The 18,511-nt window shown below is 36.0% G+C and overlaps 1 long non-coding RNA gene across 6 annotated transcripts; it reads right to left on the minus strand.

The window, feature by feature from the left end:
• Window positions 1-8,453: 8,453 nt before the first annotated feature.
• Window positions 8,454-15,030, minus strand: LOC107842921. 6 transcript variants are annotated; one of them, XR_007044452.1, is made up of 7 exons: window positions 14,973-15,008; window positions 14,253-14,360; window positions 12,727-13,150; window positions 11,404-11,546; window positions 10,965-11,227; window positions 10,617-10,769; window positions 8,799-9,537 (listed from the first exon to the last, which is right to left on the minus strand). It is a non-coding gene; the product is annotated as an uncharacterized LOC107842921 (long non-coding RNA). The 6 variants fall into 6 exon arrangements; XR_007044453.1 differs by lacking the exon at window positions 14,973-15,008 and having other exon boundaries at window positions 12,727-13,010; window positions 13,074-13,150; window positions 14,290-14,656; XR_001666195.2 differs by having other exon boundaries at window positions 8,800-9,537; window positions 14,290-14,360; window positions 14,973-15,030.
• Between the last annotated feature and the right edge of the window lie 3,481 nt (window positions 15,031-18,511).

An 18,511-nucleotide genomic window follows, 5' to 3' on the forward strand; every position in this document is an offset into this window, starting at 1 on the left:
GTTTAAGCAATGCCAGAGAAGATCAACCCTTCTACTATTAATGCTATTCCCTCCAAATTTCTCCCTAGCATGAAGGACTTCATTAAAGTCCCCATTAATGAACCAGTCTCCCTTGTAAGTTAGGAAAATTCTAATCAGGTCTTCCCAAAGGTCAATTTTAGTGCTAAAATCAGTACTAGCATAAATACTAGAAAAGAGCCAAGTGTGAGTGAAGGGGGGGGGGGTACCTTAACCATAACATGGATACCCCGATCACAGATAAAGATTTTTTCTAATTTGAAGGCGGTTTCCTTCTACATGATGACTATCCGTCCTGCTAAACCCCTGGCAGCAGCCTGAATATGGTCATCGAAGCCCAAATCTTCAGTGAGAGTCTTATGATCACTCATTTTTATTTCCAGGAGTACTAACATAGAAGGCTCATGCATCTTGACAAGGGAGGTAAAGTGCCTCTTGAAGTTGGCATTGTTAGCATCTCTCACATTCCAGATTAGAAAGCTTGTCATTTAGACAAAGTTGTTTTGAATCTCTATCAGATCCTTTCCCTTTCCCTGGTTGGTTAGGGATTCCTTCATCTGCACAGCCTTCAGTGTGACAGTTAGATGGGTAGAATCCTGTGGTTTGAGGATCCTCAGATGACATTTCTTCAAGCTCTCTGGAGCATATACTAAAGTAGCTTCTCTGCAAGGCTCCTTGAACTTTTTGTGGAATATGTTTCCCAGAGGGTAGTCCTCTGTGTTTTATTCCCCAGAAGAGTCTAGGATACCCTGGAGTTCTTGGTTGCATTGTCTGAGTGAGTCTATTGGAGGTGTGCTTCCTCCTTCTAGGTTTCCTTCCTGAGATAGGCAAGTGTTGTTTTTGAATAGTTGGCCTTGAGGGGTCCAGGGAATGAAGAGTGGGCTGACTAGAGTTAATGACATTTTTGTTGGAAAGAATATCAGACTCTGAAATATTTGATTCATTAGGAAGTTGTATTCCTCTGTTAAGAGATGTCCATGTTGCCCAGATTTGTAGCTTGGATCAGGGCTTGCATCCACATTTGGTTCCCTAGCCTTTGGACTGCATGATCTATGCAGTCTCTGACCAGTTTTGCCAGGTAGTGTGGGTCTTGCAATACAAGGACTACCGACTGGTTTTGGACTGATGCATTCAGAGTGATGCTCATGTCTTGGAGTATTATCTCGAGCCAAGATTGTGGAGTGTGTTCTTGTGGGAGTAGGGCTGACACAAGAAATAAGGGGTTGTTTGAAGCTTGTGGAGTTCCCATGTTGGTGTTTTCTATTTGTGGTACTGATTTTGTTTGAAGGTAAATGGCCATTCTGATTGCCTTCCCCCTGATAAGTAGGGGTTATAGCAAGTGGGGTGGAGTTAATTGATTCGACCATGGAGGTCTTGTCAAGAGCTCCAAGGTGATGATTACTCAGATCCCTTGATGGGATAATGAGAGATAATGAATTAATGTGGGAAGTGGAGGCGCTGAGGGTGGAGTGCAGAGTGCTGACAAGGCACTCTATAGGGTATTGGGGGGCCCTCTCCTTGACTACAGGGCAGTAGTTGGGTTTGAGTTAGTCAGAGGGAGAAAAAGGGTTAAGGTTTGAGTGGGGACCACTTGTAAAGTTAGGACCTAGCGTATGGGTGTGGGAAGAGTGGTTGACTTCGTTGGTCAACGCCGTTGAGTCATTGCTTGCCGACCTAATTTTTCTTTTTTTCTTTTTGTTTTCAGGGGCGGGGGAAGTAGTTGGGGGTAGAAATTTACCTGTTGCTGCATCGAAAGCCTTTACCGGGGTTGTGGGGTGTCCAACTCTTTTCCCGGTTGAGCTGTCCTGGATGGATTGCCCTTTGGATTTTGCATGTCTCTTAGGAAAGGTGACAATTTCCCAGGTTTCCTCTTTGAATGAGTGCTTTGGCTCAGCTTCCATGCTGTTGGTTCCTGGTGTGTGTGGTGCCATTTCTGGTGCCTTGGTGCAGTGTTGAGCGGTGTGACCGATGCGACCACAGCTAGTGCACAGAGATCCTTCCCCCTCATAAATAATCTGTTGTTTGTGGATGCTAACAACGATGAACTTTTTGACGGGGCGCTGTAGCGGGACTTGGACGCATATTCTCGCGTAGCGCCCCCTCAACGTAGTAGATATACATGAATCAATCTTCAGTAGTGCTCCTATTTTCCTCCCGATTTTTCCTAATATGCTTCGATCATAAAATTCGGTCGATAAATTTGGTAGCCTGGCCTAGATCGCCGTGTGGGTGGGCGTAGAGTTATGTGGTGCGAAGTTGGGTTCCCATTGCTTGACGGATAGGAATTTTTCAGTAACGAACCATGGTCCCTCATGGAGAGCTTTGTTCTTATTCTCGATTTTGTTGAATTTTGCTATGTAGAAATCTTCCCCCAAATCAATTAGGATGAGGTTTTCGGTGGGCTTCCAGAGAGCGATGAGTTTCGTACGCAGATATTGGTGCCCGATTCGCTTGCCCACTAGCTTTACAATAACGGAGTGTTGCCATGGGAGGTAGAGTCGATCTTTCTCTTCTTTTGAGATCGGGATCGTGTCTTCGTCTGTTGTTTCATCGGAGTTTATCGCATATTGATTGGTATTTTCGTAAGATCGATTGAGATCTGTGCTCTTATCTGTAAGTACATCTTTGAAGCTTTGCTTCTTAGCTAGATCTATGTCCATAGTGTCGCTCTGCGTGGGAGGAGGTGGATCTGGGAGTTTCGCTGGGGGTTGGTGTGCTTCTGTGTCCGGTTGGTCGGTATTGATGGTCATTTTCTCACGGGATTTACTTTGACTTGTGACATATTATTATATATATAGATATATTGATATATAGATTTCATATTTATTTACTTCTTTTATTGTTTTTAGTTATTTAGACTAACAAAATATCTACTTTCTCAATTGATGATATTGACTTAAGTAAAATATATCAAAAATTAAGTATTCAAAGTAAATTAATATAGTAATGAAGATGCATGGTGAAAAACAATGGAGATGAGAATACTTGAAAAAATAAATAATATGATAATCAAAGTTAATTAAAAAATAATATGTAATATTAAAATCGAAAAATAAGCTAGTAGAAGAGTAATAATATCAATACAAATAAAAAAACTAAACAACACTCGACTATATACTAATCTTCAATTATAATTCTTAATATACATTTCTTCCTATCTAAATTATGTCCACATTAAATTACAAATATATTATATCATGTCGAGTCGATTCTTCCCTACCAAAAAAAAAAAGATGGTCATCAACAAAAATCAACAAAATGAGAAAAATTATATAATCAAATGGTCATCGAATCAATCAAGTTCCTAATAAAGCAAATTCTTATTGACTACGACTATAAATTTGTAAATTAAATTCTTTTATCTTATATATATTCTTCAAGACCTAAAAAGTATTTTCATTGATAAATTAATTATCTTACTATTAAAGTCGTCTCCATTAACACGTCATTAGATTCTTTAGTTAAACTAGGATCAGTGAATAAATCACAACATTAATTACATGATATCGAAAATATTTCCATTACGAAAATCATTTGACAAAAAAAAATAAAAAAATCTTTTTTTACGAGTCCTACTTAATGACTTTTTTTTATTACTTTCGGGAAGTGTCCACTCTTTTTACGCGATCTTAAAATTGAAATTGAGGTTTTTTTTAACGATTCAAATAGGACAAATAACATTAATTTTTAAGTGATATCTTTATCCTGAACATGATATTTGATACCGTTGTATCAATCAATGTCACATTCAGAAAGATAATGAACAATTGGCAATTTTCTTTTGTACGAACGATGAAGTTTGAATAATTGTGTGGGTCAACACAATATATTCTCCAAATTTGATCTTTTCACTAAAATTGGTGGTCCATAGCTGAAAAGGATGGTAAATAGATTTAGATAATTGAGAGTATTTTGAAAAATATTTACCACAAGATTATTACTCGATTTATTTTAATTTATTTGTCATATTTTTTTTAATTCATTTGAATTTTTTGTTTTTCTTGTTGATCACTTTTTAATTAAACTCTCCTCGTCATAAGATTAAAAAATATTTTGATATATTTTATATATCTTTAGTTCTAGTCTACAAAATCTTTCTCATTCTCTTCGAACTCCACTTATGTGAAATTATACTGAATATATTATTGTTGAATTTATCAAAAATAAACTGCACCTTCACAAAATAGCATGCATACATCACCCTTTTCACACTCTACTTGTGTGAAATTACAATGAACATGTTATTCTTAATGATAGTTTGTAGCAAATACCAAAGAGAAAAAACATAAAGCCACCCCTCTACATGTCCGATTTTTTCAAAAAGATATCTAAAACTATACAAGAGATCTATTGCCACGTGGCAGTTTTATATTAGTTTAGGAATATGCATTTCTTACCCATTGACATTACACTTACTCTGAAAATGTATCAAAATAATGTATTTATTATAGTTGAAATTAATTTTGTAGAATAATAGGTCGTCCGTATAGTTTAGATATCTTCGGATAAATTGAGAGGTATCTTTTCTCAATACCAAATGATAAAACTTCAAGCAAGAAACAAAAATTAAAAAAAATATTAATACTCCATGGACCAATGCAGGAAGTTTTTTAGAATTCTACTCTTATCGAAATAAATAAATAAATAAATAATATAATACACACGTTTAAGCATCACTACACACGTCAAAATGTCACACACCTATCTTTTTCAAAGAAGTTGACAATGCAAAAATCAACAAGAACATCCACAAGTTTATATCAAATCAAGAACTTCAACCTTAGCAAGTTACAAATCAAAACAAAACTAATACAGCTTAGAATCTAAGTTTTGTATGTTTTTACTGTATAAAATATTTTATATTATCAGTAAATTTGATCTATTATTGCAGATTACTTAAATTTTTTTTATATATATAAGAAAATTAGGTAACCTGCAATAGCATGTCAAGTTTATCTGATAGTGTGAGATATTTTGTACATCAATTATGTACAAAACTTAAATTCTGACGTACTGATAATATATTCATTAATTTGAAATAAATATCCGTTGTAAATAAGTTTTTACGGAAAATAAGAGGTATCTATCTTTAATTATCTTCATGATTCTCCACGGGCAAATTGTGATCTACGTGCAATCTGATTTAGTTAAGGTTCCAATGCAAACACCAAACACATGAAACAACCCCCCAAAAAAAAAGGTAAGTCAATAAAAGCAATTAGTCTTCTTTTGCCTTCTGCTCACTACAATGCAAAGATCTTATTTTATTATCTGTAGGTGGCAAAGTCAAACCTATACTTGTATTTAATCAATTATTAAGTAGAATATACATTTGCAGGCACTGGACATACATAGATTGACAAATACTATAAGATAACTAGATAGGTCGTGTCAGCATAGATCAATATATATTATTTTTATCTCAATTTATGCGACACAAATTTCTTTTTAGATAATTAATCATATTTTTAATATATTTTTAGATACTTTACCTTTTATGTAATTTTAAAATAATATATGTTACTCTATTTGTCCAAATTTTTATGGCATTGATAGTCTATGTTACCTTTTACATTAAAAATTATTAATTTTTTACTACTTAAATAACTTATAATAATTAATTATGAGTGATATAATAAAGTCGCGGGTGAAGCATTTAAAACAACCTTGTCATAAATGTCACAGATTTCGTGTTTGTTTTTTCATGCATTGCTATAATAGAATTCAAGTTTTGGTTGTGGCATTTTATTGTTTGTAATTGTGGGGAAAATGCAATTCTCCCCGTGATATGGAAGGAGCCTAAGTTGTTCGGACTCTTTAAAAATATCTATGGATGCGTGTCGAATCCTCTAAAAATAATATATTTTTGAAGGATTCGGCATGGGTGCGGCAACATATTTGGAGAGTCCGAGCAACTTGACTTCAACTCGTCTTCACTCTGTCAGTTGAACACTTCAACTTACAAAATGATCATCTAGACACCTCCGTCACGTCAGCATGGATACCCATGAGGTACATCTGGGATGAGTTGAAGTGTACATTCTCAAAGTTTGGAGTTTTTAGCTGTCAATTGAGGCCAAATTTGAGAGAGATCAACATAAACTAATTCAACTTTCAATCCAGGCCAATATAAGTACCTCAATAGACAGAGGAATGAACAGTATTAAGTAATTTCGTTTATTATAGAAGGCTATTCATTGAAAAACAGAACTTCCTCCTATAATGGCTCAATGATATGTTGTTCTTGCAATACGTTGCGAAAAATTAAGTTTTTCGCTACACGTAAAAGGATACCTTTGTGAATAGGATTCAGGAAAAACGGATTTGACTCATTCATCTGCAGTATTAGTTGAGTTGTTCTGCTCTATCTGTCAGCACAAATTGTCCTCGAACGCGTGGTCGCTGCACTGCTAGTTTCTTTCTGTTCTGGTATCGAACCTAATGGACGAACGATGACTTTCCAGAGGTAGATCGAGGATTTGAAGTTTATTGATTCCTATGATGACCTCAAGTTAATATACAATCGTCATAATGTTACCAGTTTGAAAGAATACATCGTATTTCCTGAACCGCAGCCACTTGCATCACCGCCACTTTTACTTGTGCCGGCTAACCCGTGATCTCAATTCCCATTTGTACTTCCAATCTGCCCGGTGCTTCCATGGTTACTCTTATTTTCGTTTGTACTTCGGGTACACAAAATTAGTATATGCAGAAAAATAACTTCAACTAGAGTTCAAGTATAAATAAGAACACAATGAAGTATATCAAATACCCTCAACACAAGATCAAAATGACTTTTCCAAGAGGTGTATTTTATTCTTTCAGAAATTAAGATGAAATAGAAAATAGCCAAGTCGTCCGAATTCACGGAGTTTCCTTAAGGAAATACCCGAGGTTGTGGAATTTTTCCTCCCAGGATAAAATGGCTAAACAGACAACTGTAGCGGTACCTCAAACGGTTGGAATATCTTCGAACGTACAAAACACTTTGATTGATCACACAAAGTAATTTGGAAGACAAGAAGTAATTTTGTATTCTGAAATTTTCGTACCAAAACCTGTGAAAGAAAGCAGGTTTTTATAGCCATAACATGCCTCTTCTGAAAAGAGGCCATGGTTCACTTCAAAGGTTGCACCTTTTCTATAAATTCATGTCTGTTCATCAAGGAGTGTGTTTGTTCTGAAACAGTCATGTCATTTCATGCGAATCAGTGTGTTTGTTTCAAAACATTCATGTCTGTTCATCAAGGAGTGTGCATCAGTTCGAAACATTTCTTGTTCAAGCCATGCGAATCAGTGTGTTTATTCCGAAACAGTCATGTCAGCCATTTTCAGAAGGGTTTGCATCCTTCTGAAACTAAATATCAGTTCGAAACATTTCTTGTTCAAGCCATTGCATCTATCATGCGAATCAGTGTGTTTGTTCCGAAACAGTCATCAGTTCGAAACATTTCTTGTTCAAGCCATTGCATCTGTTACTGCATGCTGCATGTATATAAATGGAGTTCCGAAACTCTGGAGTAAGGAATTTACTACATTTTTCCTTGGCATTCTTCGGAACAACAAAGACGGCACAAGGCATCCCTTATTCCTCATCTTACTTATCCATGTGAGAGTGTATTTCACAATATAAACACTTTAAAGCTTCTTTCTTCCACCAATGTGGGAGAATTTAGTAAGCTTTCCTATTTTTGAGTACACTTTCCATATTGGTGTGATCTCAATTTTTCTCTTTCACTTGGTTTTTCTGATAAAGGGGGAGGCACTTTCAACAAAATTTTCTTCATTTTCAAGGCTCAAATCTGAAATCTTTGATTAATGGTGGGGCAATTCTAACACTGCACCACTATCCACGTTGATAATTTAAAGATATTTTATTATCAATATACGTTAATTGGACTTGAGAATACTTTACTCTTTCGGCATTTCAAATTCAAGTCCAGCTTACATTAATTCAAATGAAACAAAATGCTAGAATTTGTTTGATGAAGTTAAAAAAATATAAAAACTGAAAATAAACTTGAAAAGTTTTAGATTTTTATGAAAATTGAGTTATTTTATGAAAATAAAAATAAATTAAAGAATACAAAAAGTGAATTAAAAAATAGTGAAACAACTCTTGAGTTTTTTAGAGGTGTTTTTTAAAAATTCAAAAATAGTGAAAAAATATTTTGAAATATTTAGTAATAAAGTGAAATGTATTTTGAAATATCGTGAATAATATTTATGGTCAAACACCTACTTAGTTTACTTTAAATTTCAAGCATTCCATCCGATTTATTTATTTGTTTTGATATTTTTATGTTCTATTAAATATTAAAAATAATAATTCAATAAATTATTTTTATTTATTATTATTATTTCAATTTAACATATACTAATTGTTTTTTCACACTAATTTCATTCTATTTTATTATATTAAAGGAAAAATAAAATTTAAAAATATTTTATTTATTTAATTTTAAAATAATAAATAGTTTATACTCACATTAGTTATGTTATGAATTAAAGTGAAGCAACTGCAAAAAGTAATTAGATCAAAATCTTAGATCTATGTTATGTCATCTGCTTCTGTGCTGTACTATGTGTTTGTGTGATATCTCTTGACTTGAGCCGGGGGTCTTTCGGAAACAGCCTTTCTACTTCATCAGAGGTAGAGGTATGGACTGCGTACATCTTACTCCCCAGACCCCACTAAGTGGGAATACACTGGGTTTGTTGTTGTTGTTGTACTTGGTTTTTCTCCATTTTCCATTCACACTTCTTATTTACTATGAACCCAACAGTTACTCCCAGAAGCACTTCCATTCATACAAGCTTTAATATCATGCACGGGATTACTCCCTTGTAATTTCCAGACTACTTCTAGTGATCCCATTGGGAGTCCTTGTAATATTTGAGGATGAATTATATCTGAAAAAATCGTACAACCATCGAGTAAAGGTAAATCTTCAAACATTTCATTCAGGAAAGAAAATAAAAGATAAATTTAGATTTCTGATGCATCCACAGCTTTGTGTTCAATCTCTTATGTCAATCTGAGGATGAGACACATCAGCAATCGCAACATGACATTCACTTGGTGGACAATTACCAATTTGGTTTTCCATCTTCAAACTATTTCCAGTGCACTCTTCTGTCTTGCGTCAAGCTGTTGTACTTGGAAGCACAATAGCATTTACAGGTTCTAACTCTGAATCTCTAAGCGAACCAGTGATAGAGAGTTTGCCTTTTTCAGCGCCATCTGTAATGGGACGACATGCATGATACATGTCAGTCAGCAAACAAAACAGAACAGAACAGAAGGACGAAAGAGGCTAAGTCACGGTCTTTGCCAGGTTCTTCTTGGCAATCTCCTGAGGGGTTCGTGTCATGTGTGACTCCATGTGAGTAGAGTTTTCTGCATTCGAACGGATAACTTGCACACAAGTGCTGCCTCCAGGCTCAGGTGCTTGATTACACGGGCGACACTGTTTCAGAGATATCAACTTGAACAGCCTGTTTTGTCCAATAACTCTGGAAATAGAAGTTTATAGTATAAAAGAACTGCTTATCATATAAACTCTCTGGACTTTCCGATGGTAACTAAGATTTAAGAATTTGATACAGCATATGAAGAACTAATATGCTAAATCATGCAAGATAATGTAATACACGAAGAACACATAGCATATTGATCTTCCTTTTGCTATTTCTCCACTTCAGTGAGAAGCTTTGGATAATTAGTTCTTTCTAATATTAAAGCTTTTTGGTGGGAATATGCTGCGTATGTTGTTATTGTAATATTGTGCATCTTGTGCACACCTCGACTAATCCACCGTGTACCTGTTGCCACTAAAGCTTAGGCATATCTGAGAAGGGATCACCTACTCCTTCACTCTCAGAACCTGATTTACACATTTTATGATGTGTTGATCTTGTGAAACAAGAAATCTCCTCAATCACCTTACACTTAAAATCGCTACTTCAAAGAATAGTCTCATCTTGAGTTCAGGACTACTCCGATTACATATTAATCTACTTCAGGTTCTCTAACTAATACTTCAGCCGGAATATGGATAACATATTTCTTCCATTTAAACCATTTCTTGATCTTTTTTCCTGCTTTTACTACACGAGAAGCTGCCTCCCCTAATTAAACTTCAACAAAAAATTGGCGTTTTGTGTGTGAAAGAAGACACAGACAAATTTTCAGAGATATCCTTTTCCCACATAACAATTGACATTTCTGAATGAATGTTATCATATGCAGCATATGATCATTATGAGAAGTACCAATTAGACTAAGAAAAGCACAAAGGCAAAAAAGATGATACATCTAGTTCAATACTTTTACATGATTGCTTAAACATTTTAACGAAGAGAGCATCATCAGAAACAATTACGATAAATGTTTGTGTCTTACTGTAACAGCAGGAGCTAAATAGTTAAACAGATAACACATGGTACAGAAGGACTACTTAGTTTTAGGACGCTCATTTTCAAGGAAAAATGACAAGTTTCATCAATCAACTCTATGAAAAATTACAATGCAATCTTTTTCATCCCAATACGTAAAAGAGATGAACCAGAAAAGAGTAAGAAAATTGCAAAACCTCTATGTCACTTCCATCATCACTTCCCTTTCCAAGAGGAGCATTTCTCTGATTATCTTCCCCATCATAGCTACCAATATCGTTGGCAGATTGTTCGCTGCTCTTTGACTTCACAGATTTTCGGGTTTGTGTACCACTTCCGCTTCCACTAGACTGAGAAATCAGAAACGGAAATGAATCAACAACGGAGGGGAAGGACACATATTGGCAGCTAGTTTTAGAAGATGCTAAATGCATGGTTTGCAAGAAAGAAAGAAGGCTAGTAAACAAATTCCGCCTCGTTAATGAACAGCAGATCATGGGCCAATCTTATCCATTATGAATTAATCAAGAATAGTGGTGACTTACACTTTGGCACCTTCTCCAGACATGCTGCCACAGATTCTTGATCTCGTTCTTTCGTATCGGTTGCACAAGGAAGTCGGCTGCACCTTTCGATAAACACTTGACGTGACATCACTGCACATCACCCTCATCAGGTGTAGATGAAAATATGGATAGATGTGAAAATCAAAAGCCAAACTGTGCGTTCAATTTAGCGTCTTTCCTGCTTATTATGTTTCAAAAAGAATGGCTCCTTCTATATTTGATAACGCTCTAATTCCAGCATCCTACATGGATTGTTTAAGAGTATTACACACGTATGTTGTTTAAAACCACAAGATTCAGAAGTCTCCCTATTTGCTTAAACTCCATGCCGAATCAAACTAACACACTTGAATTGAAACGGAGGGAGTAGAAGTTTCACAACAGCAGATTGGTTAAACTGGCCAAACAGATTACTTACCGATAGCAGGAATATTCTTGTGTGTCTTGTGGCTCATGATTTTGATAGACAAGGCATTACCACCTCACTTAGCACTACATCGATTTGATTTGTACCATTTTCTAATATCTTCCAAGCTTGCAATCCATTAGCTGCTTCTATAACTGCAAATAACCAATCGACATAGAGACAATAAGAGCCGTAAAGATGGTAAAGTAGCAACCAACAACAACAACAACAACAACATACCCAATGTAATCCCACAAAATGGGTCTGGGAAGAGTAGAGTGTACGTAGACCTTACCCCTACCTCGTAGAAATAGAGAGGATGTTTCCAACAGAACCTTCAACCTCGGCTTAAATAAAGCACATCCAAGCAGTTCGATAAAGGGAATACAGAAACAAGAGCAGTAACTACAATGTCATCATGTGAAATGAAGAGCAGTACACAACATACAGACACAAAATAATGTGATATTCGAAGAACAGAAAGCATAGGTGATACCCAAAGAACAAGAAACTATGAGAACAGTGCTAAGGTAGTAGCCAAGTAAAATATACTTTCAACAACTAACAGATATAGTGTAGTAACAACAACGTACCTAGTAAAATCCCACGAAAACAGATATAGTGTTGTCATGAATTAAAAAATAAATAAATAAATGGAAAAGAAGGATAATGTCCAGTCAGCTAAGCTGTTTCAACTAAATTTTATCAATTTACAAAACTAGAAATATTTTTTCGACTGAACATCACAGGTGATGAAACTTGAGACTTCACTAGGACGAACACTCTATATTTCTGCAGCCAGTTTATAGTTTGAGCTGATAGGTATAGCTTAGCGATACTGAACAAGACTTCATTTTATCAACGTACAAGTTCAGGTTACTTTAACTAGATTGCTTGAAGATAGTGCTAGCCCTTCAACTGCAGTTTCTCTGGGATTTAAACCAATATACCCAACCTCATTAACCCCTTATAAAGCAATCGTTTTAGCTGATTAGGAAGATTAATAATTCACTACGGCAGCTCAAAAAGGGTAACTTGGTGCGCAAAGCATCCCGTGTTAACAGCTCAAGTGAGGTCTATTTAGCATCTATTCTCACTACATCTAACAAGCACAACTCCAGATGTACCTACAACCTTGTTGAATTAGTCTACAACATCGCAGCTCTTGAATATCTAGACAATAAAGTTACCCTTTTCTCAAAAAAAAAAAAAAAAAAAAGAATATCGACACAATAGAAACAACTGACTATTGAACGTTACATATTTAATATGATGAAGAGAACTCGTAGAGAAAGAAAAGACGCATACATCTATAAGGAGGAAGAAGAAACAGACCTTCATATTTGCAATTTCGAAGTAAAGCAGTAACAATATGTCGCGTAGAATAATCATTCACCACCAGAAGCACCTTAATGGAGGTAACATGAAGAAATCTTTCCCACATTTAGCTTGTAATGTCCCCACACACCCACCTCGTACATCACCGTTAACAGTCTCAACCTTAAACTCACAATCCTGACTTACATTTTCCCTCTCTTGCACTAGTCTGTTGCTAGTTACTTCGTCCTCGTCTGGGTATTCTTTGTCTCCATCACCCTCGATAGTCATTGAAACACTCCCTGTCAACCAGATTTAGATACACTGATGATAAGGAAGAGGGGATATTGGACGGCGAGTAAAACCTTTGATAAATCCTCGTCAATGAAAAGAAAGAGCACATATCTTCTTCTTCAACAACCCAAATTCTTCAAATACAAACCTATTCCAAATTTGAAATTTTAAAACCATCAATTGAATAACAAAACCAACAGCATCAAAACACTAAGTTAATCGTCAATATCCAAAAGAAAGAGGTAGTATTAAATTAAACCAAACTGTTGGTAAGGCTTTCACAAGAATTCCTCAAAGGCCTATCTAATTGCTCATCTCTTATCTGTACGATCAGAACAAGAGTATCAACACATCAACAACACACAGAATAATAATACTTCCTCTGCCCCCAATTTATGCAGAAACTTTTTCCTCTTTAGTCAGTCCCAAAAGAATGACGCGTTTTTGTATTTAGTAACAATTCAATGAGAAGATTTATAGCCACAGAAATATATATAGTTTCTTTTAGACTACAAATTTCAACAGACTTTCGTTCATTCGTAAACTCTGTGTCTAGTCAAACACCATCACATAAATTAGGACGGGGAAGTAATAATAAGCATATGATTCAGTTGCATAGCACCAACGTAATAACTTAAGCAAAATAGATAAACCTTTAAATTTCCATTTTGATGTCAATAATTATTCCATGCACAGTACATTCAACACATAAACTTTGCCTTAACAGCCAGAAAAATCAAATCTTGATAACATGAAGCAATAAACTTCAAAAGCTCAAAAGGCAAAAAGACATTGAGTTGAATGGAAATTTAAAATGCAGCACAGCACATATAACTTGAGCAATTTAGATAAATCCTTACTTCCCCTTATCAACATCAATGATTACTCCATACACTCCACATAAATTTGACTCAACAGCCAGAAAAATCAAATCTTGATAGCACCCAAGAGTGTGGCTGTCACGACCCGAACTGGGGCCCTGGCCGTGACGAGCATTCCCGAACCCGAAGGCCCGGAACGCCCTCTGTCTATCTGGTAATCATGCACATAATTCATATGATCAAAGTAATACGGAATAGACACAATAATACGGAAACATGGTCAACAATTTAAAACAGTTAAAGGCCTGAAAACATGCCCAATAATATTTAATAAACATCTGCAACAGTCTGCGAAATCTCTAATGATATACTATCTGAATAACTGGGACAAGGCCCCCAGCAGACTAAAAACCATACTAAAATAAATACCTAAATGACTAGGCCTTTCGAAGCAAAGAAGGCTCACCAACTGAACTCTGAGACAACCTGTCTGTAGACTATACTGAGGATCTGGACACCTAGACTGCGCCTGAGTACCTGGGAGGAAGGAGGGGGTCAGCACAATTGTATCATCATACCAAGACTTGCAAGTCATGATTTTTGAGTCATAATACATTAAGCTAGATCTTTCATTTAAAGCATAATTTAGACCACAAAAAACATGCAACTGATATAGAAGATTTCGCGTTTCGAAACTCAAGTTAAAATCATGCAACAACTTCATCAACATATGCTGGTCTAGTGCCTTTAGCAAATCTATGCACTCTTTCATTACATGCATTATGAACATTAAATATTCATGCTAGATTCCCTCTTTAGTGATTTAAAACCACCTTTAAATTATAACAAGAGTTCAATCATTTCATATAGTGCTTTTCAAGGATGCATTGCAAAACAATTCATATGCTATGAGAAATCTGAAAAATTCATAATAAGAGCGAATTCACCAAAAATCATGCTCTCAACAAGAATTCATTCTTAAATACATGATTTCATATATTCATATTCTCAAATCACTTTGGGGAAGGTCAAAAGACCAAAACAATGATGTTAAAACATTTAATACATGAATATATACATAGATTCAAAAACCCCATTCTAAAACATGATTTTTCTATGCCCATGAGAATTTAGAAAAACCCCGCGTACCTCTATTTCGGAAAATAATGGGCTTCTTGAAGCCTGTGGATTGGGAATTTCGAATCTCTAATCAATTTTGAAAACCCACGGTTGAATCTTGATTTATTTGAGTTTTTAGTTTGAAACCCTTGGGAGTGTTCTTGAGAATTTTTAAATGAATGTGGATGTATTTTGGAGAATTGGGACTGAATTTCGTGTTTATGGTTGAATAGGAGTAGGAAAAGGACCATTTTGCCCAAAAACGGAGTGTTTAAGTCACTTGAAATCATAAGATATGCGCCGCATATGATATCGCCTATATTTACATAGGCGCCGCATATGATATCACCTATATTTACATAGACGATGCATTCTACTTTGAAAGGCCATAACTTCTTGCTCGGGTGTCGGAATTTAGCAAAATTGGTATCGTTGGAAAGCTAACTTGAAAACCTATCATTTTACACATAGTAGGCTCTCTAATTCGACATATACAAAGAGTCATGGTTGATAGAAGTTGACACAAATTGTAATGTCCACTTAAACTTAATCGATCGAAGTAGTTTTCAACTAGTCTTTGAGTCAAAGGAACTCTATGGTCTAAATTCAAGCTTGAATGGATTCACATACTACGCAAATAATTAACATGCCATATTGACATAGGATTTATGGCTTCGGGATTATCAACGCATCGAAATCATGGTCTATATTGTAGCCCGAAATACGGGGCGTTACAGTGGCCTAGTAATCAATAAAACTAATGGAGAATCATGAGCGCTCAATTTTAAATGCCAACCCATATGTACAAATCTTAGTGGACACAGTTAGTTAGCTAATACAACAACAAAAAACCCACTATATTCCCACATAGTGAGGTCTGAAGAGGTAAAATGTACACAGTCCATACCACTACCCCGAAGAAGTAGAGAGGTTGTTTTCGATAGAAACCCGCTCAGGACAAAACTAATGACGGATAATTACTAGACACCTAGTTGTTGTAGAGTTCTTATAGTTGTTGTAACTTTAAGTCTATCTGTGTTGACATAGGTCTTGTATATAATCTTGTACAGATTCTTTAAAACTGCAGTCATTCAATTAATAACATACGATTCTTTTCCCATCTTCTACTCTCTATCTCTTTATGGTATCAAAGCCTATCTAAACTCCTACAAGTTGATCCTCTCCTTTTTTTCCTTTTCTTTGCTTACTCACACAAATGGCCTCTAAGATTTTTGTGACCAATGCCGATGGAATCAACAATGCCATCACTATTGTTCAATTCAATCCAGTTACCCAACTGCCCATTAAATTAACGGTCAGTCACAATTTCTCCTTGTGGAAAGCTCAAGTTTTAATGCTTATACGTGGTCACAATCTTTATGGGCATCTCGATGGCTCCATTCCTGCACCCACTTGCACCATCTCTCAGAACAATCAAGACGTTAATAACCCTGAGTTCCTTTATTGGTATCGCCAAGATCAGCTAATTCAAAATGATATCTTGGCCTTTGTTGATCCTACGTTTTCCCCCACTGTTGCTGTTGCAGTCTCCGCCAAAGCTGCCTGGGATGCTTTGCATACTGCATATGCGAACAAATCTCAAACAAGAATTTTCAGCTTGCGAGATCGATTGGCCCACCTCACTAAAGATTATCGTTCAGTCACAGATTATCTTCATCAAGTTCAATCACTTTGTGATGAACTTGCAACTGCTGGTGCACCGGTATCAAACTTGGAACTCATTGTAAAAATCCTCAGTGAACTCGGATCTGAATTTCGAGAACTCTCTGCTGCCATTCGTGCTCGCGATTCTCCTATTTCATATGAAGAGCTTTAAGAAAAGCTTCTAGATTATGAGATTTTCCTCAACCATGAGGAAGACAAGAAGCCGCTATCAACTCCCATTACTGCTGCTGTAGCACAAACGACTAGCTCAACTCCTTCTCTCTAGGGTAATAATAATTAGTCCAGCTACCACCGTCTAGGTGTGAACCCTCCTTCCAACAATCAGCAATGGCACCCTCCTGCCAACAATCAGTAATGGCAAGCACAACTCCTACGAAGAAACAACCACCAGCAGCAACAACTCTATGATAAAAACCTTCGCTGCTAACTATGTGATCGCGTAGGTCATTCCGCTAAAGTCTGCAGATCGCAGTCACATAACCATCTGCAAGCCAGGGCAAACTTTGCTGCTCGTTTTCCTTCTCAACAGTTCCCTTGGATCGTCGACAGTGGAGCCACTCATCATATTGCATCTGATACTCAAAGCCTAGCCACTGTACATGACTACCACGACACCGAAGAGATAATTATGGGAAATGGTAACACCATTCCAATATCCCATATCGGTAACGCTAACATAAGTGCATCAAATCATTATTTCAAACTTCTCAATACCTTATGCTCCCCTGTCATTAAAAATAATCTTATTTCTATTTCTAAGTTTTGTCATGATAATCATTCCTCTATTGAATTTTTTCCTTTCCATTATCTTGTGAAAGATCTGAGTACGGGGGCGTCTCTAGTTTGGGGGCACAATAAAGATGGGATGTATGAGTGGCTACCGGGCTGTACACATCATTCTCCTAAATGCAATGTGGCTGTTCCAATTCACCTGTGGCGTCGGCGTTTAGGCCATCCTAATTGCCGCGTTTTAGATACTATGTTGAATAAGTTTTCCCTTCCTGTTTCAGATCCTAAAGCTAGCTCCATTTGTAATTCTTGTTATTCAAATAAAATGCACAGGTTGACTTTTTCAAAAAATTCCTTGCGAAGCAATAAGCCCTTGCAAATTCTTTATAGCGATTTATGGGGTCCATCTCCAGTTTTGTCAATTGATAAGAAAAGATATTATGTGTTATTTGTTGATCAATTTTCAAAATACATGTGGTTGTTCACTTTAAAATCAAAAAATGAAACTTTGAAAGTTTTCCAAAATATGCATCCATTGCTTGAACGCAAATTCAACACCAAAATTCAATCTTTTTACACTGATGGTGGTGGCGAATTTCAGAGTCTACAGTCATATCTCAAAGCACAAGGCATAGAGCACTTAGTGTCACCCCCATATACTCCACAGAGAGTTGCTCTAGTCGAAAGACAACACTGGCATGTTATTGAACTGCTAGAACCTTGTTGCACCATGCGTCTTTACCCTCACACTTTTGGAGTTTTGCCTGTCAACAAGCGGTTTATCTTATAAATAGGCTAACTACACTGAATCTTCAGCATAAGAGCCCTTTGAAATTTTATTTCAAACTATGCCCAAGTATGACTCCGTTAAAGTATTTGGTTGCTTGTGTTATCCATGGCTCAAACCATATGCCAAAAACAAACTCGAACCTCGTTTGACACCATGTGTTTATTTAGGATTTTCGAATAAACATTACTGCCACCAATGTTTTGATCCTTTAACTTTCAAAATATATTTATCTCGTGAAGTTTTATTTTTAGAAAATCAGTTTCCGTTTGAATTTTTTTTTCTCAATTGATAAACACACAAAATAAAAATGTGTCTTAGGAGATTTGTTCAACTGAACAGTAACTGCATGATAATACTCAATATT

This window comes from Capsicum annuum, chromosome 9 (assembly GCF_002878395.1).
Source record: "Capsicum annuum cultivar UCD-10X-F1 chromosome 9, UCD10Xv1.1, whole genome shotgun sequence".
Lineage (NCBI taxonomy): Eukaryota > Viridiplantae > Streptophyta > Magnoliopsida > Solanales > Solanaceae > Capsicum > Capsicum annuum.